This window comes from Stylophora pistillata, chromosome 2 (genome assembly GCF_964205215.1).
Source record: "Stylophora pistillata chromosome 2, jaStyPist1.2, whole genome shotgun sequence".
Classification (NCBI taxonomy): Eukaryota; Metazoa; Cnidaria; class Anthozoa; order Scleractinia; family Pocilloporidae; genus Stylophora; species Stylophora pistillata.
In genome coordinates, this window is record NC_142520.1 from 22748660 (window position 1) to 22774724 (window position 26065).

A 26065-nucleotide genomic window follows, 5' to 3' on the forward strand; every position below is an offset into this window, starting at 1 on the left:
AAAATTTGATATTTGCCCTCGAAACTTCGCTTCTCGGCTAAATATTCAATTTTCGGACAATCTCGCAGCCGCGGACATTACCAGCCGACATACCAGCCGCCGGCCAGAAAAGGTTTATTTACCAAATAGCACAGGGATTTTAAAATGAAGAATTGAATGAGGGACGGTGAACGGTGTACAATTATGATAAATTCTGAAAAAAAAATGCATAAATGTTTCATATTTCCCGCACCGTGCACTCTCGTACTATCCCGGTATCTATTTTATTCGTGAGCTTTTGTGCTTAAAAGATATTGGTGTAAAAAAAAATAAATAAATAAATAAAAAGATTGGAACAGTTTTCAGAATCTGCACCCGGAAAGATTGTTAATTAATTAACTAATTATAATTAATTAATTATATAAATACGATGGCCGGTTGCTGTGTAAATTCCTCCCGTTACTATCTTAGAGGTCACGTGACGACTCGTTCACGGCTTGAGTAGGTTTAAACACGAGGGTGCGCTATAAATAGATTGGTTCCGCCCCTCGATATTAGCTCAATTGAAAGAATTATTCAATATTGCGACCAACGGTCTGACCGTACGTGAAACGGTGTGCATCGAAGACGCAGTAAAAGTATTATTTTGGAAAAAAAAATTAGAAGATATTGAGTCTTGTTGACTCTCATTCCCATAATTTAGCTTATTTGGATTTTATTTGGCACCAACACATCGTTCGGCCGTTCAAAGTGCGAGCTACGGTCGACTATGCAGTCGTACAGTTGTATTTTCAAAATTCGCGCCGTGTAATTTCGACTTTCATCCCCAAGCCCCTTATACACATCGGTTAAGAGAGCCTTCAGATTATTCCCATTGAAACTAGCGGCGTCATAAATAATGCATGCGCAGTATTATCGCTGACAATGCCTCTCCTAAGTGCGATAAGCAGCCTGCATTTAAGAACTCTAGTGGTTGTTCGGCAACATTCTTAGCTGTCGCTGCTCGAAGGATATTTATTTTGAATTTTGTGCGTTATGGCTCACGGAAATAACCCATCTATGTGCAAGAAAAAGCGTCCAACAGATCGAGGTCTTCAGTTCTCTTTCAACAGAGAGCTTCCTCAAGAGAGCAGAGTTCTTGGCATCAAAGACCGCGTCAAAATGGCAAAAGGTGCGCTAAATCTAACAAAAGCGACCTCAAGTACACAGAATGCGGATCTGATGGAGGCTCTTCTGTTACCTTTTGAGGAGAAAATGGAGAGAAAGGACTGACATCGAGCCAACTGAGCTTATCATCAACTGGAAGCACAGCTAGTCCGGACCCCTCTCTTGTTTCTACACCATCTACCACACGGTTTTCTTTTCCTTTAGCGTCTTCCACTCCATCTTCGTGTATTTCTTTACCTTTCTCTGATGCTGTTTCTCCAATTTCCCCTCCACATGCAGAACATACACCACAAAGAATGCAGATCACTACGCCTTCAGCAGAGAACGACCCCATATATCTCTGCAGCGAGGGAGCTCTGCGAACTCTGTATTTTGTTTTGTAACACTCTCTCCACAGCATGCTGTTACTATGGAAAACTCAATGATTGCGATTTATTAATCTTCAATCGACAAAGTCACGTTGTGTCCGTAACAGTTTCATGTGTATGTGGAGATTCATTCAAGTGGCTCTCCTCCTCTATCATGGCAGGATGTCCTCCAAAGTACTATGTAAATTTGAGGTAAGTACCTTTTCGTTTTCTGCTGGAAATTTTCTGAAACTCGCTCTCTCTGGTCACTTATCTGCCTCTGTTTTTCATAGATTGGCGATGCACTTTCTCTAATGCTCCTATGTTGTATTTTTTCTTGCAAGCAAATGGCAGTCAACAACAGTTTACAGCAAGCCAAATGATGATCTCTCCACCAAAATACTTCAAATGGACTGAGCAGTTTTTTATTTGGTTTCTCTCTTACCTGAATTCTAAAATACCTCCTTTTTTAAATTACTTCAACATTCTTGAAAATGCATTGTTATGCAACCATTGTGAATAGGGTTCGCAATGAGTCCATGTCTGCTGCCCAGGAAGAAGTGAAAAGCACCCTGGTTATGTTGTAAATGGAGAGGTACAGGTTGATTTCAATTTTACTTTGTCCTTGGCCACATACTTATACACCAGTCTTAGAGTATGGGAGGTGCATGCTTGAGTTTTGTGCAATTGTTCCTTTTTGCAAGCCAGGATCTCTGCAAGCAGTCAATTTGATGCATGGGATCTAATAGACTTCTGCAAAGTTCTGCTGACTAGCACATCTAAGCATACAATATCTGATATCCAATTGTAAACCCTGAGAGATTTGTGAGTACAGAATTGTGTTCAATGTTATGTTTTGATATCTAACATTTCTTCCTGTAGTGTGTTATTACAGATGCAAGGCATGATTCGAGTAGATCAGCAGTACACATGACGGTGTCAGCCCTTTCTTTCTCGTAAGATACTTTTGGACTCTTTGTATGATATGTTGAACCTTAATACACTCAATGCTCTTCCTAAAAATATTCTTATTTTTACTGATTCTGTTTAGAACCAAAAAAGTTTTAGGAGTTGTAAACTGGAGTAGGGCTAGTGAAACTTCAGCAGTGAGCCGTGAAGTCCCTATGACAAAAGAGCTGCTGACTTTTCTAACTGAGACCCAAGGTATGATACATTTGCAGCCTCAATAATATCCTACCATTGATGTGATATGAGTATGGAGGACAGAAAAATCTTTTATAGTATGACTAAAGTAATTCTCTCTTTTTTGTTGTTTATTTATTTCTCATGAGTACTTCTGCATGAAGAACAGTCCACTCAGTGAGCAAGAATTTCATGCTAATTTAATTTTTGTTATTATGAACACATTGTGTTATGTAATTCTAACAAGACATAGCATAATTCATGAACTCAAAGATTACACAATTTTCTGTAAAAATGGAAAACCAGAAGCATTATACTTACTATTATTAATACTGATCTATTCATTTGTTTTCCTATAATTTTCTTTATTTATGACTCAGGGAAATCATGTCAATTGCCATGCAGAGTCATGGTGCAAGCACAATGGCTACCTAATGAGCAAAAGGTTTAACTAAACCTGAAGCTGTTGCTCCCTATAGGAAAGCCATTATGGGAACCTCAATATATAGACATGCCTGTGATTACGTGTGGGTAATTAATTGGCACATGCTACTGTATGTTTTTGTTTCTTTGTATGAAAAAGTTTGCCTTTTCCAAATTAGGGATTTTGCAGTAAAGGCCTTAAAAAAGTTACAAAAAATTCATGTTCTAGCTAGTTACAGAAAAAGCCACTCAAAATCTGTTAACTTCTGCAGTGTAGGGAAAGATACTGGATTGAATCTCTCCATTCAGTGATGCTAATTTATGCTGCTAAGCGGATCCACTATGGGGATGGCACCTTCAACATACACATGGAAGTAGCCATTCTTGATTGGTTAAAAGACTTATGCTGTTGTTAATTGTGCACAATTGCTTTGGCACTTTGTGAATGCTATGCTTACTCTTTCTTATTGACTTTTTTCTCTTGCAGAACGAAAATGTGAATAGAGAAATATTTTCTCTGCAGATGTACCAACATGCCAGGAATCCAAATCATCCGGCAGAGATCAGGGTGCTTACTGCAAAAACATTCAAATTCAGGGAAACCATCTGCTCTACATTTTTTTAATCTAAACAACGGATGTCCATTCTGCTTACCAGTGAATCTGACTTCTTGAGATAACTTTAAATGGGAGCCCAAATGTCTTGTAAAAGATGTGAGGTAACCAGGGAAGAATAATTACACCAACTGCTGGTACTAAGTAGTGAAGCATTCATGAGTATTACAGTGTAGGTATTATTTAAGGGACTTTCCATGCAGTTTTATTGATGTTTCCACCTCTTAATTTTGTTATGACTGTATATGTTTTATAAACTTATTCAATTGATATTTATAATTGCTCTCCTTGACATGGGCATTTGTATGAGAATTTGCTTATTCCCTTTTATGCCCCATGTAAGGAATGCCTGGAGGGTTAGGAAACCTTGACCTCACATCTTTTATAATAACACAATTGGGCATCTTTTCCCGCGCCGCATTAACTTGGTCCCTAAGTTCCACTTTTCTGGCCTGGTAAACAGGGTCTTTTCTGTGAGCGCTTCTCTATACTAAAGAGCTTTTTTAAGTCCTTTATTTCACATTGGATAAAGCTTCCCAACCTTATTTTTTTTATAATTATTGAGTGGCTATGGCCTTTCACTTCCATGGCAGAAGAAAGAAAAATCAGGCTTTTCGACTGACTGCTCCACGAAATGACTAATCTACGATAGGTACACTATTGGATGGGGCATGGGATTTTTTGGCTGCCAATGCAAGCTACGAAACCATTGACCACTTTCATAAATGGCTGCTGGATTAATATTCTTTTGTTGGAATTCAAATTAGCCTTTCTGGCCTCACTTGAGATAATGTATTCTATTGAATTTTGTACTGGAGAACGAGGCCAGAAAGGCTAATTTAAATTTCAACAAAAGAATATTAATCTGGTGGCCATTTATGAAAGTGGTCTATGAGGGGCCAATTTCTTCAGGGTATTTCTGAGAAAGCCATTAATGATTATCAATTTTCAGAAGATGTACTGAAACAGTCCGTGCCACTTAAATATATAAATCTTGTCTGTAAAACACAAAGTTAATTTTTTTAATACTAAAAAAGAGGTCTGGCTGCTACGTAACATTAAATGTCTTGGAGTTGACTAAAGGTTACCCAAGCTCAGTTTGTCAGATGATAATGTTGACAAGTTTGTTAAAAGTTTAGACATTGGTCATGTCACACAGATCCCAGGGGGCATCAGGTGTTTCTGATTATTGATTTGCACATGAGAGTTCCCCATCTCTCTTGTAAGCATGTCTGGTTCAATGAAAATGAAAATCATTTAATTTTTCAGTTCTCAGATGATGGAGCTCCTGAAACAAATGAGCTGACAATGTCAATTGGAAGTATGGTGAGCTGGAACTTTGGTGATCAGATGTAAGTGTAAAAGAGAAAGATCAAATAATGCATGACCTCTGGAAGCAGCTCACGGAAGAGATGAAAATGTTTGAAGGTAATGTTTTCACTGTTTGTGATAAAGGGTGCATTGTTGAATTTCAGCCAGGAGCAGGCATGTCCTGGCAGAGCTGGGCAGCCAGTGAACTCAACCAGGTAGCTACATATCCTTCCTCAAATGCAAATATTCATAAAGGAAACATGAACACTAAGGGGGGTAGTTTTGGAATGGGTAAAGATGACACCTGGAAACTTTACACTAAGGAAATGAGAACCTCTAATACTGAAAAGGTAAACAACGATTTTCTTGCCTCTCTTCCCCAAAACCTTTCAGAAAAAAATTGAAATTCCAGAAAGTTACAGTTCATGGCTGAAAATGGCATCTGACAGTTTGATCTTCCTAGGATTGGGCATTTTCCAGACAAGTTAAGGCCAGAACCCATGCATTGTAAGATCAATGCCTGGCAACATTATATTGATCTCCTATACTTAGAGGCCATGGAAAGAGGAAAGTTTGATCCTTTTGTTTCTGCTCTGGGAGCACCTATAGGGAATAGAGACTCTTTTGAGGGTTTCTGGTACAGACAGTGTTGGGGAGCATGCTAGGAAGCAGGAGATGTTACAGAAGTCAAAGGTGGACCTAAAGTAATACCTGCAGAAGAGAATTTTTCCTCATGTAAGGCATACATCAGGTAGGGGGGGGGATGTGGACTGGGATGCTTGGCTTCAAGAGTAAAGGAACATTTTAGTGATGAAGCTAACAGGTATAACAAGTTACCAGTTAGGCTTATTGGCAATCAAGCCATTGCATTGGCTTCATATTACCATTGTTTACTTGACACTTAAGAAAGTGAAGACGAAACAGAGGCATAAACAATCCAACGATTGGCTCTTAGGAAGATAGGTGAGTGTCTGAGGAATGCAGGGGGACTTTAAAAGAATAGAGACCAATTCTGCCCAGGTTGCAGAACTGAAAAAAATGTGTAGTATCTATTTTAACTTGATGTATTTGCTTTTTTCATCCAGTTTAACAGAAGTTGCGTAAGCACACAGGAGACGTTTTTAGAGATGATACAATGCGAAAGTTGCATAAGCATGCGTAGACTAGATCACGAGGTTGTAACAGGAGATGCGTGGGAGATGATAAAATCAGTTTTTGTGTGTGAGAGCAGAAATTAAGAGAGACGTTGTGAAAACAAAGAGGAGAATAAAACAAGATTTATTAAGGACAGTTTTCGAGTATGTGAGTTAGTGTACCCCACAAGTTTGGTACGTTTGTGTTGATGTCACAACACATGGACAGTTGGATATGCCATTCCCTATCATGGAAATTTGTTGTTTACAAGGTATAGGGTGGGTTATGGCATTATTGCCTCTTTGCAGGCTAAAGAGGCCAAACATTCTGGAGTGAGGGAAGATTTGACCTTAACTAACCAGTCAAATGTAAGCACCACCACTGGTAAATGGTGGCAAGTAATGCGAAGTAATTATGTTCCCTCATTTCACCTCCCAGAACATCAACCAATGCCCTCTTGTTATCTCTCACACTACCAATGACGTTCTCCGCCACACTGTTACCAACCAAATGTTTGCAATTGTGGTGGAAGTAAAGAAAATGATTTGCTCAGTTGTGAAGTTTGTTTGTCTAGTATTGACCTGGTGACTTGTGCAAGCAGCAGAGGCGCGACAGAATCAGTGTTGTGTGCACTAAAACCCATTGTCTGCAAACAGTGCAATACTCGCTTTGCTGATAACTTATCACTGTGGTCTCATTTAAAGTTCTGTAATGCCACTGAGCTAAGAAGTGTAGCTATCAATGCAACTTTGATGACAGTACCTGGTTTAAAGGAAGCTTTACATAGTAGAGGATTAAGCACTGTAGGTAATAAGGAAATTCTAGTTAAGCGCCTTGAAGGTGCATTGGCTTGGGAAGAGTAGTTGAATTATTTTTTAATCAACAGTTTAAATCTCCCAAAATATTTGATATGAAGCGTATTTTTCTTGGCCAAGTTGGTGCACAATAAGGCATACTTGCAATGAGAATGATAACTAAGATCTCAACAAATTCTGTGTACCAGTAATGTGAGTAATATGCCCACTTAATAAGAAAAATATTTTCAAATTGATGCAAAATTGTTTAAATTAGCTATGTTTGCTGGACAGGTTAAACCTGTCGGAATGCAAAAGTACTGTTGTCACTGATATCACTTGGTATGCAATGATATAATTTATTACAAAGGAAACTTTATAAACCCATTTTTTTTAACTGACTTGCATTTTAGAGGCAGGGTTTCTGGTCTAATGTATTTATGGAATTTTGTACTTAAAGGTTTGACCACTAAACCCTTTACATGCTAACAATTCCAGTATGAATATTCTCCATACTGTTTTCAATACATTTTCCAAGGTGCTGACAAGGAGAATTGGTTTAACAATCAAGAGCTCCTTTAGTTAGTAATTATTTGCTTCATTCTTGTGACTTTATGTTTAATTTGGGGTTAATATTGTAAGAAGAAATTAGATGCTGGTCACTGTTAGGGGTCAAAGGGTTAATAACTAATGACTCAGCATTTTGCTTGTTATGTTGACACAATGCATTTGTTTTAGTAATGGATTTGTCTTAAATAAAAGGTACAAACGGTTGCAGCTTGATAGTTTTTAAGAGCAGGATGAAGTATACAAAGATAATAAAATTTTATTTAAAAGGAGTAATTCTCTATACTGATAGGATAATTTCATAGATCAATCAGACGTCATTATTAGTCAAATAATTAAGAAGCTTTTAGCTGTTATGTTAAGGTAAAACCATACTTTTATTTATTTACTTCAGTGTATTTCTTTCTACAAGATATGAAGATTAAATTTTAAAATACATGCTTGTATTAATAAACATATTTCCTTCAGAACTTTGCTTCTTATTACATTCAGGGTTGTCATTCTTTTGCTGTATGAAAGTTTCGTGACATTAAGGTCTTACTAAACATTAGCAAGTCTTGCTGTTACCTAATTAATTGTGAGGCTAGATCGTATTCAAATTCAATAGCTTTTGTAAATATGAGTCTTTTCCAAATCCTTCTCGATCATAGCGCAGCACGTAAAATGAGGTTCAAATTATTGGTTATCTAGACCTACTGAAGCTGACATGAGAGCCATCAAATCGATTTTACCGCCGTTCGCGCAAAATCAAAATGCAATGGAACTTAAAGTATTTTGTCTAAATATAATTTATCCAGACGGCTAGAGGATTTTCAATTTTTTCATATTGCACACCTCCAGGCGCTATTTAGGGAGGGCCGCTCTTAAGTAATTAAGTTTAATTTGATCTACGAAAAAATTCGGCCAAAGTCGCTCACCATGTAAAAGTTTGTTTAGAATGACGTTATTTTATTACTTTCTTTATATTTATATCCGAAGTTATCACTTCAAATTTCTGAAAAAAGGAGCCTCTTCCTGTTCAATGTTGTACACTTTTCTCATCCAAAAAATATTTCTATCAGATTTTAAAAACAATCTTCATCTAAAAGACTTGAAAAAAGGACTAAATAGTAACAACACACCAGACCCCCATTGCACCCTAATTGTAGCACATCCCTCAATCCAGTTTAACAGAAATATAAACAACAGTAAATAGTCAAATTGAAGTACGGTTATAAGGAACCGGGAGTCTCTGCAAAGGCCTTAAAGAATCGGTGGGGGTAGTGAGTTATCTAACACCTTCCTGTATTTTGTGATAATGTGCAGAGAAGAGAGCTGAGTCGTTCACCACTGGTATTTTGTTACTTCATTGAGCTAAAGAAACATGGTTCGGAGACACTGGAATGGGGGGTCTGGATTTAGGAAGGACTAGTACACGGGATTCGTACCCGTAGCTCCTAAGTCTTGAACATTTTTTTCACATCCAAATAATTTGTAAATTTCGCGTATCCCATGATAATGTTTCATAGACGCTTGGAAAGAAATAAAGGGAAATGACATCATCGTTTACAGTTATTGCACTGTAAGTGAAATGACTGGCTCATTTAAGCTGGGTTGTCACTATAGGTGTCACTATATAAGCTGCTTTTTCTTTTTTTTGTTTTTGTTTTTTTGTTTTGTTTTTTTTGTTTTGTTTTTTGTTTGTTTGTGCTTTTTCATTTGTTCGTGCAAAGATGGATAAACAGAAGAAGACTGAAACACAGCCTTGAACACTGAACTACATAGAACATTCTTGACTTGATAACGAGACTACTTAAGGAAGAGGGAAAAGGTCTAACGGTAAACTTGACCCTAGAATGATCCCTCAACAAACTCCCTTACAAATTTTTCTTCGATAATCCATTTTTGCGAACGAATACAATGCCTGTTTTAGAAACAAATTTCTTAGTCTATGTTTAGTACGGCTTTACTCGGGACATGACCACTGATATACATCAAATATGCAATATAACACACGCATTCAAATGTCTGTTTTGAAGGTGGGATTTGAATTGTTCTTCTTACACCAATATTAAGAGAGACTCCAAACTTACAGCCTACTCAGCTGGGTATTGTGACTGAAAATGCCTGATGGTAATTTCTTCAAATGGTTGTTGCTCACCGACCCGTCAAAATTTAGTAAATGTAGTGTCAATTACATAGTATTTGACAACAAATTTCAGAGAGAAAATGCGCTTGAATCTATTCCTCATGTACTGCATGATACCAGGGCCTAAAACATACACTTCATCAAACCAATGTTGTCATTGACCTGATATCTCCATTTTAGTCTAACATCTCAAGACACCAGAGAGGATAACAAGCTATAATCTGTGTCAATATATATAAATTGAGACAAATTCGATCTCTTTAGCTTTGAGAACAACTTGATTCTTTACAAATGTTTTTTTCACCCTCCTCCTATTACCATTTTTTTTTTTAAAAGAAGGTTTGACATTACACAGATAAATGATATTTGTATTTAAAAGGAGTAATTCTCTATACTGATAGGATAATTGCATAGACGAATCAGACATCATTGTTAGTCAAATAATAAACAAGCTTTTAGCTGGTAGGTTTAGGTAAAACCATACTTCTATTTATTTACTCCAGTGTATTTCTTTCTACGAGATACAAAGATTAAATTTTAAAATATTTGCTTGTATTAATAAACATATTTCCTTCAGAACTTTGTTTCAAATTACATTCAGATTTGTCATTCTTTTGCTATATGAAAGTTTCGTGACAAGGTCTTACCAAACATTGGCAAGTGTTGCTGTTACCTAATTAATTGTTAAGCTAGATCGTATTCAAATTCAATGGCTTTTGTAAATTTGAGTCTTTACCAAATTCTTCTCGATCATAGCGCAGCACGTAAAATGAGGTTGTTACCCTTTAATGTTTTACTGAATAAATAATTTGAAGTTGCGTAGTTTGCGTGACAACGATATTTGACTCGCCGCTGTAACTTTGAAGCACGCGACCATCCTCAGGAATTTTCTCCAAGTGCCGCTTCTTGAGAAACTTCTCTCCCTTAAATCTCGCCGGAGACCAAATTTCTCTGCTGTGTCGAGCCTTTGGAAACTGAGCGTGATTTTCTCACCATTCTTGGTCTCTCATCCCATAGTTGCATTTATTTTCTGCCAAACGAACCCTCCTTACGCATTGTTTCTCCGTATAAAAACTTCATCATGGTATTCCAAAACCGGTCTCCTCTCTCTGTCTCATCCTCCATGCCTAAATGCCTTGAACATAGTTTGTTTGATGTGATCGCGCTGTCATTATTTGCCGCCACTTTTGAATAGGCATTTACTTTTCGTGCCAACTGCCGCTGACGATTTCTCCGCCAGCGCGCATCAGAGTTGCGGGAGGAGAACCCTAGGCAACTGACCATCATTTGCTTGGGTGCTAGGAATTCATCTACAATGACTGAGCCACCTCTGCGAGATCTGCTATGATTCCAGTGTGTTCTCCTATTTTAAATTTGTCTTCTAGGAAGGCCTTCTGCTTAGCACTAAAATGGAAAGCCTTTCTCGAAGATCACAATGCCCAGCTCTGCGGTAACTCCTGAATTCTTTACTCTGCAATCTCAGAATTGGTAATATAGTTCTGTGCACTAGATCCTTCCTGATGTTTTTCAAAGGCATCTTTGCCTTGTCGAGAAGCGTGTGCCTTCCCTCTGTAAATATGCACTTGCCGTACTGTATACGCCGCAACACTTTGCAGTGGTGCTGAAAAGTACTCACAATCCTTCAACTTAAAAAGAAAAAAATATCGGCGTGTTTGTTGGCAATGGATGCAGACTTCTCTTCTTAAACGATGTCTTCTGTCTTTTCTTGAAGAGGAGACTGCTTTTTTTTCAAACAAAAGGATGTCTTGCCATTTCTTTGTCCACCTAAATGAGTGGAATAATGAAAAAAAAAACAAAAATTGCCCAAAAACTTAGTTCGCGACGGATTTGGACAAATAACGCTTCAGACTGTTCCTAAATACGCGTTCTTTCCATTGAGAAAATCGTTGGTCACATTTATGGTTCGGTTTATTCTCAAGCGAAGTTCAAATATTGTTTATCTAGACCTAGTCAAGCTGACATGAGAGCCACCAAATCGATTTTACCGCCGTTGGGGTAAAATCAAAATGCAATGGAACTTAAAGTATTTTGTCTAGATATAATTCATCCAGACGTATATTCTGCCAAAGCTAGGGTATTATCAATTTTATCATATTGCACACCTCCAGGCGCTATTTCGGGTGGGCCGCTCTTAAGTAATTAAGTTTCATTTGATCTAAGAAAAGATTTGGCCAAAGTCGCTCATCATGTAAAAGTTTGTTTAGAATGATGCTATTTTATTACTTTCTTTGTATTTATATCGGAAGTTATCACCTCAATTTTTTGAAAAAAGCAGTTTCTTCCTGTTCAATATTGTACACTTTTCTCATCCACAAAATATTTCTATTAGATTTTAAAAACAATTTTCAACGAAAAGACTTGGAAAAAGGACGAAATGGAAACAACACACCAGACCCCTATTGCACCCTAATTCTAGCGCATCCCTTAATCCAGTTTAACAGAAATATAAACAACAGTAAATGATAAAATTCAAGTACGGTTATAAGGAACCGGATGTCCTCTGTAAAGGCCCTAGAGAATAGGGTGTTCGTGAGTTATCTAACACCTTCCTGTATTTTGTGATAATGTGCAGAGAAAAGAGCTGAGGTGTTCACCAATGGTATTCTGTTACTTAATTGAGATAAAGAAACGTGCTTTAGAGACACTAGAATATGGGGTCTGGATTTAGGAAGGACTGGTACACGGGATTTGTACCTCCTCCAAAATCTTCAGCACTTCTTTCAGATCAACAAAATTCCTAAATTTCGCGTAGGGGATAAGGGGTGAGTAAATTAACAGCAATGGTTTTGAGTGGGAAATATTGGATTAGTCATATAAAACGTATATTGAAAATAGTTTGTTAAAGATTACATAAAAGCTGTTTTATTGTGCACGCACAGATTCATATGATACGATCAGGCTTATTTCCCAAGACAGGGAGGCCGGAGTAAAATATGTATCTCTGTTGAGGAATCAGCTGGAGCTTTTAAAAATCAAAACAAACCTGACATAGTAGTCTTGCATTCAAGCTCTATTGGACAAACTTTGCATATTTTATGATTAGTGATGTTCATTTTTAAGGGTGGATAAGTAGGATTATTCGCACACGGATTTGTCGAAATCGGAATAAGCTGAAAGTTTGAATGTTTTAGATAAGGCTGCTACCATATTCTATTCTATCCTATTCTTTCCGCTATTGGTTTTAAACAATTTTTTTTAAGTTTTCATCTAAATCTTAACAAAATATTTCTGGTTCAATATTGAACACCTTTCGAATACGTTGAATGTTCGCACCGTCCCACGTCAAATTAAAACTTAGAAGTAAAAAGCTTAGAAAACTTCAAAATAACTTGTAACAAAAGGAAACAAGGTAACCAAGTCCTGGTTACACTGTAACTGAAGAGTCAGAAAAAAGTGTAATTCAGAAGCTTTCCTTTTTCCCTTTCTTTTTGTCAAGGAGCCTTTGAAATAGCGTATCAAGTTTTCGTAATAAGGCACTGTGCAGTCATGCAAAATAAAAAGCTTAACCCTGTGGAAAGGAGGCTTTTTCTTTGCCATTATGAAATGTAAGGAAAGATCATATTTTCGCAATTTTTGCAATTAATTTACAAATGTCTTTCATCTGTACTCTATGATGATGTATGTAGCGAACGAATTTTTCTCAGCTATTGCATGTTTTTTAGAATTTCCTAGTTTTAAGTGTAGGTGCGGCTTTATAAAGATGTACAGTTCACCCAGTTAGAAGAAGTGGTCCGGGTCATTTCGAGTCCAAAAATCGATTTCGTTAAAACTTTGCGCATGAATCTTTCCTACTCTAAAGTTAATCGAAACCTCATTGGCTTTTCAAGAATTGTGCATAATTGAATTTTTCGATCTGGGCGATATTCACTTAACCCCTAATGCGAAGGTCCATTTTTAAGAGTGGCTATAAATTATAGGGTGATGGCTTTTACGGCTAACGGTTGATATTTTGACTAATTCATGGTTAACGGGATAATTTTTGTTTTCATTTTTAGCGCCAGCATCATATTAATTCGCATAATTGAGTTGCAAAACGCGTAATAAGGACTCTAACCTTTCGATTTTTCTTTTGGAAATACGGAAGAAGGTTCTTTTTTTTTTCCTTTCTTTTTGCGTGAGCGTTGAAAATTGTAATGAGTTTATTACAGCCGATCTCAAGTCTCTACATCTTCGATGATTTCCTTGCTCTATTCTGCCACGTTATAGTATTTTCAATAATTTGAATATTTTCCTAAATATCATCTCTCGAACCTTACTAAGGCCTAAATCTTCACAAATGATGATTACTCCCCTGGCACACCACACCAAGAGATCATAAAATGAGGAAAGTTATCCCCGCGACCCATGATTTATTTTCAATTTCGGAGGGCACATTTATGCAAGTGTATTTTCTTATATTTCCTGACGAAAATTTCTGACACATTCTAATAATGAGCAATCACAGTGGAACCGCTCAAAACCGGACGCCGTTGGGACCGGAGGAACTGTCCGGTTTAGAGGGGTGTCCGGAGTACTAAGGTTTTACCCATAAGGCAATTTTATGCAGCAGAATGTATTTTATGACTGCATGGTACTACATGGTACTTACAGTACATGGTAACTAGGCTAAGAACCTGTGGACTGGGTTGATATATACAGATATCATAACGATTGTCTGATTGACGACTACAAAGTGTGGCCTTATCTATCGGTATTTTATTTTAAACAATAGTACATTTTTTTTTTAACTTTGGTGAATATGTCTGATCATTTCAGTGTAGTAACTGTTACAACTATCTCTTCAACACTTTCGTTTTCCCTGTGCATTGTCCTTTTACATTGCCTGCAGGATTAAAAATAGGAGGAATAGGCTTTGTTTTTGACTCACAGGTACTGTAGGTTGGTATTGTTCATGAATATCTCTTTTGGTAAGTCCTCCAACTGGTTGTTGTACAACCGCCTGTCAACAAATGATGGCAGTTAGTTTGTGTAACGAGCGTTCAGCTGCGTTGCTGATATAAATGCATTATTGTTATCATCAATATCTTCGAGTGGTGAGAAATGTTTTGGGTAAGAAGGAAAGCTACTGATACTGCAAGACATTCATACTTTGAGCCAAACGTGTCCACTGCATTATTGCATTTCGTTTGATCGCGCGGAGCCGATATATTAGTTATCCATCCATGCAACATGTATTAGCCATTGGCCAATTCTATTTTTTAAAATTCCACAGGGCGTTTGTGCTTTGTTTGGTGGCATTTCTTTTACCATTAAGAAATGAGCTCAGGATACATTCATTTTGTCAAGGAGCATTTGAAATAGCGTATCAATTTTTCGTAACAGGGTCCTGCGCAGTAATGCAAAATTAAAAGCCTAACCCTGTGGAAAGGAGGCTTTTTCTTCGTCATTATGAAATGTAAGGAGAGATAATTTTTTGGCAATTTTGGCAAATAATTTACAAATGTCTTTCACATGATTTCTATGATGATATTTTGGCCAATTTACGGTTAACGGACACATATTATTTTCATTGTCGGCAGTGGAACCCACTGATTCGCATAATTGAGTTTCAAAGCACGAAATAAGGATTCGTAAGCCTTCGATCTTTCTTTTGGAAATACGGTATGTTTAATTATTTTTCTTCCTTTTTTCCGCGAGCTTTGAAAATTGTGATGAGTCTATTACAACCAATCTCAAGTCTCTACATCTTGGAAGATTTCCTTGCTCTATTCTGCTACGTTTATAGTATTTTCGACAATTTGAATATTTTCCTAAATATCATCTCTCGACCCTTACTAAGGCGTAAATCTTCAGAAATGATGATTACTCCCTGAGCACACCGCACCAAGAGATTATAAACTGAGAAAACTTATCCCCGTGACCCATGATGTATTTGAAATGTCGCGCCATGCTGGGAAGTTATTCTTATCTATACCTCCCGTGGATCATCATATTTCAAAATGCAATTTGTCCGTGAGTGAAGAGATCTCAAGTTAGATAGAAACTGTCAATAGGAAGTAAGACTAAAATGGCCAAGAAATATTTCGGGACTACAGACTTATTCAAAACAGTCTTTGATTTGCTGTTAGAAGTGAAAAACGTACGAATTTCTTACGTGTACAAAGCCCACGCGGTAAAATTCATTATGCTTAGATAGTTGTTTACTTGCCTTGAAGGCCAGAATTTGCGCAGCGTTATGTTGAAAATTCTGAAAAAACTTCGATTTGACGCGAAATCTTCTATTAAACAATACTTTTTGAACACATTGTTACTCGAACATAATATTTACCGGGCCATCGAATCGTCAAATCGTCGCTACGCCCTGCTTGTGAAGTCCGAAAGTTCGGTTTTCACTTTACGTTTGTCATGGTCGAAGCACATTTGCCATATAAAGAAACACTTCTCACAAAAAGTTGGTGCCTTAAAACGTATGCGGAAATAAATTACCCCCTAACCCTATTATAACTTGTTTTGAATTGAGCTTTTTGGGGTGACTAGCAAATAATCCATTTCCAGGAAACAAACAATGGAGGAAGTATACAAAACTTTATATGGTTTTTAAGAACATAAAATTTTCTTTCCAACTAAGAAATTTTTTTGATTGACGGGCGGCCCCCTGCAGAGTTCTCACGTCATATATACAGTTAAAGCCATGCTCAACCAAGTAAAATTTGAGAATATTTCTCTCCTGTGGTCGAGAGTTTAGTGGCTGAAGGGGATTTTAGACTCAAGAATGTAAGTTTAGGGTCTTGCAATTAAGTTAAAACATCTCACAGATTTCAACAGTATTCTATTTGATTGACAGGTGACATCCAATTTGTCACACTTTCCATGCTCATTTTACAACTTATGTAACATATGCAACTTTCAAATGCCTCATTGGCAATATAATGAGTTTAAAACTCTGTAAAATATGCTAGGGTATTTTCCCCTAGCAATATACACCTTACTAAGGTTTAGTTGCACCAAAAAAAGATAAAATTTGTGATGAGCAAGCTGGATAGAGTGTCACACAACACCCAAACTCAATGACAACAAAAGATAATTGTCTGAATTAAGTGCAGTTTAATTAACAAAAAACCCAATTACATGTTAAAACTTAGGCTCTCAAATATATCAATCTCTTAAATGATCACATTCAGCAGTGTGCCACCTCTGAAAACAATTACGATCAAGTTGAAGGCAGAGGGGAATATTACAAACTGCACACTGCCAGGGGGTTTTCATTTGCTTCTTGTCAAATTCATAACATAGCTTACAATTTTTTCTGCCCAAAGAAGCCTTAGTGGATTTATTGTCAAGTCCCTCTGGTGAAATGGCTACTGGACAATGATCAACCCTACAATTATACTTTCTTGGACGGCCAGGTCCAGGTGAAGGATTCTGTGCCATTTCACTCCTTGATTTCAGCTGAAATCGGAAAGAATCATCCAATATTGCGACCAACGGTCTGACCATAAGTGAAATGGTGTACATGGAAGACACATTAAAAGTTTTTTTTTTTTGGTCAAAAATTAGAAGATAGTGAGTCTTGTTGTCTCTCATTCCCATAATTTAGCTTATTTGGATTTTATTTGGCACCAACACATCGTTCGGCCGTTGAAAGTGCGAGCTACGGTCGACTATGCAGTCGTACAGTTGTATTTTCAAAACTCGCGCCGTGTAACTTCGGCTTACATCCTCAAGCCCCTTGCACACATCGGTTGGCTGAGCCTTCAGATTATTCCCACTGAAACTAGCGGCGTCATAAATACTGCATGCGCAGTATTTTCGCTGACATTGGCTCTAAGTAAGTGCGATTAGCAGCCAGAATTTCAGAACTCTAGTGGTTGTTCGGCAACATTCTTAGCTGTCGCTGCTCGAAGGATATTTATTGTGAGTTTTGTGCGTTATCGCTGACGGAAATAACCCATCTATGCGCAAGAAAAAGCGTCCAACAGATCGAGGTCTTCAGTTCTCTTTCAACAGAGAGCTTCCTCAAGAGAGCAGACTTCTTGGCATCAAGGAACGCGTCAAAATGGCAAAAGGTGCGCTAAATCTAACAAAAACAACCTCAAGTACACAGAACGCGGATCTGATGGAGGCTCTTCTGTTAGCCTTTGAGGAGAAAATGGAGAGGAAAGGACTGACATCGATCCAACTGAGCTTATCATCAACTGGAAGCACAGCTAGTTCGGACCCCTCTCTTGTTTCTACACCATCTACCACACGGTTTTCTTTTCCTTTAGCGTCTTCCACTCCATCTTCGTGTATTTCTTTGCCTTCCTCTGATGCTGCTTCTCCAGTTTCCCCTCCACATGCAGAACATACACCACAAAGAATGCAGATCACCGCGCCTTCAGTAGAGAACGACCCCATATACATGGTGTATCTCTTCAGCGAGGAAGCTCTGCGAACTCTGTATTTTTTTTTTTTTTTTGTAACACACTCTCCACAGCATGCTGTTACTATGGAAAACTCATTGATTGCGATTTACTAATCTTCAATCGACAAAGTCACGTTGTGTCCGTAACAGTTTCATGTGTATGTGGAGATTCATTCAAGTGGCTCTCCTCCTCTATCATGGCAGGATCTCGTCCAAAGTACTATGTAAATTTGAGGTAAGTACCTTTTCGTTTTCTGCTGGAAATTTTCTGAAATTCGCTCTCTCTGTATTCTTGAGTTTTGTTGTAACTGGTCACTTATCTGCCTCTGTTTTTCATAGATTGGCAAGACACTTTCTCTAATCCTCCTATGTTGTATTTCTTCTTGAAAGCAAATGGCAGTCAATAACAGTTTACAGGAAGTTAAATGATGATCTCTCCACAAAAATACCTCAAATGGACTGAGCAGTTTTTTATTTGGTTTCTCTCTTACCTGAATTCTAAGATACCTCTTTTTTAAATTACTTCAACAGTCTTGAAAAAGCATTGTTATGCAAACATTGTGAATAGGGTTTCCAATGAGTCCATGTCTGCTGCCCAGGAAGAAGTGACAAAACACCCCTGGTTATGTTGTAAATGGAGAGGTACAAGTTGATTTCAATGTTATTTTGTCTTTGGCCACATACTTATACACCAGTCTTAGAGTATGGGAGGTGCATGCATGAGTTTTGTTCAATTGTTCCTTGTTGCAAGCCAGGATCTCTGCAAGCAGTCAATTTGATGCATGGGATCTAGTAGACTTCTGCAAAGTTCTGCTGACTAGCACATCTAAGCATACAATATCTGATATCAAATTGTAAACCCTGAGAGATTTGTGAGTACAGAAATGTGTTCAATGTTATGTTTTGATATCTACCATTTCTTCCTGTAGTGTGTTATTACGGATGCAAGGCATGATTCGAGTAGATCAGCAGCACACATGACGGTGTCAGCCCTTTCTTTCTCGTAAGATGCTTTTCAACTCTTTGTATGATATGTTGAACCTTGATACACTCAATGCTATTTGTACAAATATTTTTATTTTTACTGATTCTGCTTAGAACCAAAAAAGTTTTAGGAGTCGTAAACTGGAGTAGGGATAGTGAAACTTCAGCAGTGAGCCGTGAAGTCCCTATGACGAAAAAGCTGCTGACTTTTCTAACCGAGACCCAAGGTACAGTACATTTGCGTCCTCAATAATATCCTACCATTGATGTAATATGAGTATGGAGGACAGAAAATTCCTTTATAGTGTGACTAAAGTAATTCTTTTTTTTCTTTGTTTATTTATTTCTGATGTGTACTTCTGTGCAAAGAAGAGTCCACTCGGTGAGCAAGAATTTCATGCTAATCTGCTGATTGTTGCTGACCATTAACAGGTAATTTGAATGACTGTTTATTGAGAGAATGTGTAGTAGTCATAAGGTACAAAGAGTTTTTCTCAGGGTACTCCTTCAAAAGAACGATTTCACGAAACCAAAATTATGATTATTAATTTTTGTTGTTATGAACACATTGTGTTATGTAATTCCGACAAGACATAGCATAATTCATAGACTCAAAGACTACACAATTCTCTGTAAAAATGGAAAACCAGAAGCATTATACTTACTATTATTAATACTGATCTATTAATTTGTTTTTCTATAAGTCTCTTTATTTATGACTCGGGAAAATCATGTCAATTGCCATGCAGAGTCACGGTGCAAGCAGAATGGCGACCTAATGAGCAACAGGTTTTAACTAAACCTGAAGCTGTAGCTCCATATAGGAAAGCCATTATGGGAACCTCAATATATAGACATAGAGCGGGTAATTAATTAGCACATGCTATTGTATGTTTTCATTTCTTTGCCTGAAAAAGTTTGCCTTTTCCAAATTAGCGATGTTGCAGTAAAGGCCTTGAAAGAGTTGCAAAAAATTCATGTTCCAGTTACAGAAAAAGCCACTCAAAATCTGTTACCTTCTGCAGTGTAGGGAAACATACTGGATTGAATCTCTCCATTCAGTGATTCTCATTAGTTTTATGCTTCTAAGCGGATCCATTTTGGGGATGACACCTTCAACATGCACATGGAACTAGCCATTCTTGATTGGTTAAAAGAGTTATGCTGTTGGTAATTCTGCACAATTGCTTTGGCACCTTTTGAATGCTATGCTTACTCTTTCTTATTGACTTATTTCTCTTGCAGAATGAAAATTTGAATACAGAAGTATTGTCTCTGCCGATGTACCAACATGCCAGGCATCTGAATCTTCCGGCAGAGATCAGGGTGCTTACTGCAAGAACATTCAAATTCAGGGAAACCATCTGATCTACCTTTTTTAATTTAAATAACTGATGTCCACTCTGCTTACTAGTGATTCTGACTTCGTGTGATAACTTTAAATGGGCGCCCAAATGTCTTGTAAAAGATGTGAGGTAACCAGGAAAGAATAATTACAGCAACTGCTGGTACTAAGTGGTGAAGCATTCATGAGTATTAGGTATTACTCAAGGGAATTTCCATGCAGTTTTATTGAGGTTTCCACCTCTTAATTTTCTTTTGACTGTACATGTTTCATGAACTTATTCAATTGTTATTTATAATATTTTATTGCTCTCCTTGACATGGGCATCTGTATGAGAATTTCCTTATTCCCTTTTATGCCCCGTGTAAGGAATGCCTGGAGGGTTAGGAAACCTTGACCTCACATCTTTTATGACGCAATTGGGCATCTTTTCCCGCGCTGCATTAACTTGGTCCCCAAGTTCCACGTTTCTAGCCTGGTAAACAGGGCCTTTTCAGAGCCCACACTTCTTTAGAGACCTCCAGTAAGTCTATAATCTTTACGACGTCGCACGTGATTTTCTCTGTGTGCTTTTCTATGCTAAAGAGCTTTTTTCAGTCATTTATTTCACATTCGATAAAGCTTCCCAACCTATTTTCTTTATACTGAGTGGCTATGACCTTTCACTTCCATGGCAGGAAAAAGAAAAATCAGGCTTTTCGACTGACTGCTCCACGAAGCAACTCGTCTACGTTAGGTACACTATTGGATGGGGCATGGGATTTTTTGGCTGCCAATGCAAGCTATGAAACCCTTGACCACTTTCATAAATGGCTGCTGGATTAATATTCTTTTCTTTAAATTTAAATTAGCCTTTCTGGCCTCGCTTGAGATAATGTATTCTTTTGAAGTTTGTACTGGAGAACGAGGCCAGAAAGGCTAATTTAAATGTAAACAAAAGAATATTCATCTGGCAGCCATTCATGAAAGTGGTCTATGAGGGGCCAATTTCTTCAGGGTATTTCTGAGAGAGCCATTAATGATTATCAATATTCAGAAGATGTACTGAAACAGTCCGTGCCACTTAAGAATATAAATCTTGTCTAACAACAACAAACATATGAAACATATGTGTGAACTGTGGTTACATTATATGTGTGAACTGCGGTTACATTAAATGTATTGGATTTCACTTAAGGTAACCCAAGCTCAGTTTATCAGATGATAATGTTGACAACTTTCTTAAAAGTTTAGACATTGGTCATGTCACACAGATCCCAGGGGCATCAGGTGTTTCTTAATAGTGCTTTACTGCGAAGGATCGTGCTCATATACATAAATCTTGTCTGTAAAACACAAAGTTAATTTTATTAATACTGAAAAAGAAGTCTGGCTGCTATGTAACATTAAATGTATTGGATTTCACTTAAGGTTACCCAAGCTCAGTTTGTCAGATGATAATGTTGACAACTTTCTTAAAAGTTTAGACATTGGTCATGTCACACAGATCCCAGGGGCATCAGGTGTTTCTTGCACAGTCACTGGGGTGGTGTTTATGATTATTGATTTGCACATGAGAGTTCCCCATCTTTCTTGTAAACTTGTCTGGTTCAATGAAAATGAAAATCATTTAATTTTTTAGTTTTCAGATGATGGAGCTACTGAAACAAATGAGCTGACAATGTCAATTGGAAGTATGGTGTGCTGGAACTTTGGTGATCAGGTGTAAGTGTAAAAGACAAAGATCAAATAATGCATGACCACTGGAAGCAGCTCACTGAAGAGATGAAAATGTTTGAAGGTAATGTTTTGACTGTTTGTGATAAAGGGTGCACTGTTGAATTTCAGCCAGGAGCAGGCATGTCCTGGCAGAGCTGGGCTGCTAATGAACTCAACCAGGCAGCTGCATATCCTTCTCCAAATGCAAATGTTCATAAAGGAAACATGAACACTATGGGGGTAGTTATGGAGTGGGTAAAGATGACACCTGAAAACTTTGCACTAAGGAAATGAGAACCTCTAATACTGAAAAGGTAAACAATTTTCTTGCCTCTCTTCCCCCAAACCTTTCAGATAAAAAATAGAAATTCCAGAAAGTTACAGTTCACGGCTGAAAATAGCATCCAACAGTTTGGTCTTCCTAGGATTGGGCATTTTCCAGACAGGTTAAGGCCAGAACCCATGCATTGTAAGATCAATGCCTGGCAACATTATATTGATCTCCTGTACTTAGAGGCAGTGGAAAGAGGAAAGTTTGATCCTTTTGTTTCTGCTCTGGGAACACCTGTAGGGAATAGAGACTCTTTTGAGGGTTTCTGGTACAAACAGTGTTGGGGAGCGTGCTAGGAAGCAGGGGATGTTGCAGAAATCAGAGGTGGACCTAAAGCAATACCTGCAGAAGAGAAGTTTTCCTTATGCAAGGCATACATCAGTTGGGGGGGGGGGGGGATGTGGACTGGGATACTGGACTTCAAGAGTAAAAGAACATTTTAGTGATGAAGCTAGAACAGGTGTAACAAGTTACCAGTTAGGCTTATTGGCAATCAAGCCATTGCATTGGCTTGATATTACCATTATCATAGGTGAGTATCTGAAGAATGCAGGGGGACTTTTTAATAGAATAGAGACCAATTCTGCCCAGCTTGCAGAAATGGAAGAAATGTGTAGTATGTATTTTAACTTGGTGTCTTTACTTTTTTCATCCAGTTGAACGGAAGTTGCATAAGCACACAGGAGATGCTTTCAGAGGTGATGCAATGCGAAAGTTGCATAAGCACATGTAGGCTAGATCACGAGGTCGTAACAGGAGACACGTGGGAGATGATAAATTAGTTTTTGTGTGTGAGAGCAGAAATTAAGAGAGACATTGTGAAAACTAGGAGGAGAATAAAACAGGATTTGTTAAGGACAATTTTAGAGTACGTGAGTTAAGAGTGTACACCGCAAGTTTGGTACATTTGTGTTAATGTCACAACATGGACAGTTGGATATACCATTCCCTATCATGCAAATTTGCTGTTTACAAGGTATAGAGTGGGTTATGGCATTGTCTCTTTGCAGGCTAAAGAGGCCAAACATTCTGGAGTGAGGGAAGATTTGACCTTAACTAACCAGTCAAATGTAAGCACCACTACTGGTAAATGGTGGCAAGTAAAGCGAAGTAATTATGTTCGCTCATTTTACCTCCCAGAACATCAACCAATGCCCTCTTCTTATACCTCACACTACCAATGATGTTCTCCACTGCACTGTTACCAACCAAATGTTTGAAATTGTTGTGGAAATAAAGAAAATGATTTGCTCAGTTGTCAAGGTTGTTTGTCTAGTATTGACCTGGTGACTTGTGCAAGCAGCAGAGGCGCGACAGAATCAGTGATGTGTGCACTAAAACCCATTGTCTGTAAACAGTGCAATACTCGCTTTGCTGATAACTTATCACTGTGGTCTCATCTAAAGTTCTGCAATGCCACTGAGGTAAGAAGTGTAGCTATCAATCCAACTTTGATGACAGTACCTGGTTTAAAGGAAGCTTTACATAGTAGAGGATTAAGCACTGTAGGTAATAAGGAAATTCTAGGTAAGCACCTTGAAGGTGCATTGGCTTGGGAAGGGTACTTGAATTAATTTTTAAGCAACAGTTTAACTTTCCCAAAATATTTGATGTGAAGTGTATTTTTCTTGGTCAAGTTGGTGCACAATAAGGCACACTTCCTATGAGAATGATAACTAGGCTCTCAACAAATTCTGTGTACCAGTAATGTGAGTAATATGCCAACTTACTAAGAAAAATATTTTAAAATTGGTGCAAAATTGTTTAAATTAGCTATGTTTGCTAGACAGGTTAAACCTGTCGGAATGTAAAAGTAATGTTGTCACTGATATCACTTGGTATGCACTGATATATTACATACAAAACTTTATAAACCAATTTTTTTTTTAATTGACTTCCATTTTAGAGGCAGGGTTTCTGCTCTAATGTATTTCTGGAATTGTGTACATAAAGGTTTGACCACTAAACCCGTGACATGCTAACAACAGTATACATATTCTCCATACTGTTCTCAATACATTTTCCAAGGTGCTGACAAGGAGAATTTGTTTAACAATCAAGAGCCTCTTTAGTTAGTAATTATTTGCTTCATTCTTGTGACTTTGTTTAATTAGGGGTTAATATTGTAAGAAGAAATTAGATGCTGGTCACTGTTAGGGGTCAAAGGGTTAATAACTAATGACTCAGCATTTTGCTTATGTTGACACAATGCTTTTCTTTTAGTAATGGATTTGTCTTCTATTGATAGTTTAGTCTGATAGTTTAATGATATATATTAATGATATCTTACAATATTACAAAAAATATGCACTGCCTGCAGGTAGCAAAGGCTAGTCGAGGGGGGCAGTGTTAAATACGTATATTATAAAATATAAAATAAAAAGATTTACAAAGCAAGAGATTCAAAATTCTAGACAAATTACAACTACATATATACATTTAAGATACGGCAAGAAAACAGAACAAGCTGTGGGGTCTGATAGTTGTGCTATTAAAGTAGACAAATCAACATAACCGTCATATTTTTCGAGTCTCTAGAGGAGAAAATGAGTTTTACTCCTGAAGTTGTATTTTGATAGCTGGCGCACTTCACAAGACAAGCTATTCCAGATTCTAACACCATCTCTTGAAATAACTAAAAGTTACAAAAGGTTGCAGCTTGATAGTTTTAAGAGCAGGATGAAGTATACATAGATAAATGAAATTTGTATTTAAAATGAGTAATTCTCTTTACTGATAGAATAATTGCATAGATGAATCAGACATCATTGTTAGTCAAATAATTAACAAGCTTTTAGCTGTTATGTTTAGGTAAAACCATACTTCTATTTATTTACTCGAGTGTATTTCTTTCTACAAGATATAAAGAGTAAAATTTAAAATATATTCTTGTATCAATAAACATATTTCCTTCAGAACTTTGTTTCAGATTACATTCAGGGTTGTAATTCTTTTGCTATATGAAAGTTTCGTAATTAATTGTCAAGCTAGATCGTATTCAAATTCAATAGCTTTTGTAAATTTGAGTCTTTTCCAAATCCTTCTCGATCATAGCGCAGCACGTAAAATGAGATTGTTACCCTGTGATGTTTTACTAAATAAATAATTTGAAGCGGCGTAGTTTGCGTGACAACAATAATTGACTCGCCGCAACCTCGTTCCCAGGGTCTCTTATCTTCCCGCCCCCTGGAGCGAGCGTGGAGAGACCCTTGTTTAGGCTGGTCACGTGTTTAGAGAGCAAAAAAAATTCCTTAGGGACGAGTCGTTTTTTTGCTGGATTTTTGCCCCATATCCTTTGTCATCTTCAAATCGACGCTATCGTTGTTCAGGTCGCCACGTTTTATAGCAGCCTTCAAGTCGCTCTATGTCGGAGTTGGTATTGTAACCTTAATTTAAGACCCAAACAAGTCCTGTGTTTAGAAGCGATGTATTCGGGCAGAGATGTTGTGGCCGTTTTACCGACGGGATACGGTAAATCCTTGATTTTTCATCTTCTTAATTCTTCACTCTTCGAGAGGTTAAACAGTCAACGACCTGTACCTTCATTGTCATTTCGTCCAGTTTTTTATGTTGTTTCGCCTTTGAATACCTTTATTAAAGATCAAATAAGAACGAGCACCGGCAGCCGTAGGTTTTTTTGTGACTAAGGGCCTGATTACATGATCCGGGCTGGCCCTGTTAGCCGGGCTGATTTGTTTTGTTTTGGTGTTCGCCAAAGCGTGAAAACAAAAGAAA

The 26065-nt window shown here is 37.6% G+C and overlaps 1 long non-coding RNA gene and 5 pseudogenes across 3 annotated transcripts; all 6 read left to right on the forward strand.

Moving 5' to 3' along the window:
• The first annotated feature begins 881 nt into the window (after positions 1-881).
• On the forward strand, positions 882-7684 carry LOC148737828 (uncharacterized; annotated as a pseudogene). The gene is made up of 6 exons (XR_015996790.1): positions 882-1706; positions 1969-2088; positions 2376-2449; positions 2545-2657; positions 3332-4325; positions 4943-7684. The product of XR_015996790.1 is annotated as an uncharacterized LOC148737828 (transcript).
• LOC148737829 (uncharacterized) lies at positions 4874-7684 on the forward strand (annotated as a pseudogene).
• On the forward strand, positions 6328-7949 carry LOC148737830 (uncharacterized; annotated as a pseudogene).
• An 8024-nt stretch (positions 7950-15973) lies between these two features.
• Positions 15974-18226, forward strand: LOC148737831 (uncharacterized; annotated as a pseudogene).
• A 129-nt stretch (positions 18227-18355) lies between these two features.
• LOC148737832 (uncharacterized) lies at positions 18356-23191 on the forward strand. Of its 2 annotated transcripts, none has more exons than XR_015997080.1 (7): positions 18356-18614; positions 18902-18975; positions 19071-19183; positions 19326-19388; positions 20202-21037; positions 21923-22081; positions 22987-23191. It is a non-coding gene; the product is annotated as an uncharacterized LOC148737832 (long non-coding RNA). The 2 variants fall into 2 exon arrangements; XR_015997081.1 differs by having other exon boundaries at positions 19329-19388.
• A 23-nt stretch (positions 23192-23214) lies between these two features.
• Positions 23215-25248, forward strand: LOC148737833 (uncharacterized; annotated as a pseudogene).
• The last annotated feature ends 817 nt before the right edge of the window (positions 25249-26065 follow it).